The following is a 2,011-nucleotide window of genomic DNA, read 5'->3' as shown; positions in this document are numbered from 1 at the left end:
GTGTGACATTAAGGCCTATCCTGTCACTTCACAAACAAGCTCTCAAAGTGTTGGACAGAAAACCTAAGCTATACCACCATTGCAAAATCCTGGACAAACATAACCTGCTCAGCTGGGAACATATTTTAAAACACACTGATGCTGACTAATTTCTAAGATTCTAAACGGCAAGGCACCCCCACCACCACTCTGCACTTTTATACAGCAGAACCATTCAAACAGCAGAACCACAAGGTCTGCCCTAAGAGGGGACTGTGTAGTCCCTCTTAGGTCCAGTTCCTTTGGTAAACACTGTTTCTCTGTGAGGGCACCAACACTTTGGAACACAATACCAATACAGATAAGGAATAACACCGCCTATCATACATTTAACCGCTATCTTAAGAACTGGCTTTTAAGCAATCAAATATGTGAACACTTTTAACTGTGATAGTATTTCATCTGTTTGTGTGTTTGCCTGTTCCTATTTAATGTTGTCTGTTGCTGAGTGTATGCTTTTTAATTATGTTTTTATTTCTCTAGTCTTGTTGTGGTTATTTAACATCTTGCCAAAAGGACAACATTGGAAAATTAGCCTGCTGTCTAACACTGGCACGTTTACAGCAATGTTGATCAATGTGCACTGCCCTTTAAATAAACAAACAAACAAACAAACAAAAATGCTTCACACTGCGATACATGTACAGTGTCGTCTTTATTTCTGTATACATAGATCATGGTGCTTACTTACAGTATGCACCCTTTCAGAGTGTTTTAGTCTTAAAAGGAGTTGGACAAAGATTAAGATCACCTCACAAAACAATGTCCATGAACTACCTTTAAAAAAAAACAGTACCTGAATGAATTTTTTTATTTTTTCATTTTGACAATCTCAGTTAAAGGTTCAATCACCCGCTTGTTAAAAATGTTTGAACTAGTAAATTGGCTTTGATTTGAGATTTTTCTATCCAACTGCTTTTCCCGAGGTCAAGATGCTTTTCACAACATTGAAGGTTTTAACATCGGCAGTTCTATGGCAACTGATAAAACACTATCCTTTTGCCATTCTTCTTGTGGTTTAAAGGTCAGGAACAAGCTAGTAATTGGATTTTGAGTTGAGGTTATTTTTGTTAAAGTGCTGTTTCCAAATTCAAGAGCGATCTAGCTCGCCATAGACCTTTTCAAACAATGGTATGCTGATGAAAACGAGGATCCGCTTTCGTCTTCTATCTGAAATGAAACAGCAAGAGAAGAGTTCCTAGCTCACAGCATGAGTGGGATTAGTAATGCCTTTACTGAACTAGTAATTTCTGAAAATCAGGATATCTCTATGTGTACTTTTTGCCAAACATGTTGGTTGTCAAGTTTACAAAATATACCCCAAAAAACCAACGATAGAGTAAAAAAGAGCTTTAACACCACGCTTTTTACGCTGCTAGGGACAGGCTTGCACTAATGTACATTTCCCAAAGATATTGAAGTGACTGTTGTTTTCTATTGATTGTTGTGTTTTTATTTATGTCTTAATGTGTGCATATGTATACAGTAAATGTGTCTGTTGATTGTGTATTTATAGGATATACATATTTTGATACATATTTTTATATACACTGAACAAAAATATAAATGCAACACTTTTGTTTTTGCTCCCATTTTTCATGAGATGAACTCAAAGATCTAAAACATTTCTACATACACAAAATAACCATTTCTCTCAAATATTGTTCACAAATCTGAAAAGATCTGTGATAGTGAGCACTTCTCCTTTGCCGAGATAATCCATCCCACCTCACAGGTGTGGCATATCAAGATGCTGATTAGACAGCATGATTATTGAACAGGTGTGCCTTAGGCTGGCCACAATAAAAGGCCACTCTGAAACGTGCAGTTTTGCTTTATTGGGGGGGGGGTCTGGGGGGGTCCGAAAACCAGTGTCAAAATCTGGTGTGAGGGTTAGGATTAGGGTTAGGGTTAGGGTTAGATTGACATGCATCCGCTAAGAAAAATAGTCCGTTGTTACAGTTTTTTAAAC

General features: G+C 37.3%; 1 protein-coding gene across 1 annotated transcript in view; it reads right to left on the bottom strand.

Annotated features, from left to right (window-relative positions):
- LOC104948093 (metabotropic glutamate receptor 8-like) overlaps positions 1 to 2,011 on the bottom strand; it is a 31,139-nt gene that overhangs the window by 19,076 nt on the left and 10,052 nt on the right. The gene's annotated exons all lie outside the window — the stretch shown is intronic.

Source organism: Notothenia coriiceps, unplaced genomic scaffold (assembly GCF_000735185.1).
Source record: "Notothenia coriiceps isolate Sejong01 unplaced genomic scaffold, NC01 NC01_scaffold00013687, whole genome shotgun sequence".
NCBI classification, from domain to species: domain Eukaryota; kingdom Metazoa; phylum Chordata; class Actinopteri; order Perciformes; family Nototheniidae; genus Notothenia; species Notothenia coriiceps.
The sequence above is the reverse complement of the archived record's forward strand: the minus strand, read 5'-3'. Positions and strand labels throughout refer to the sequence as shown.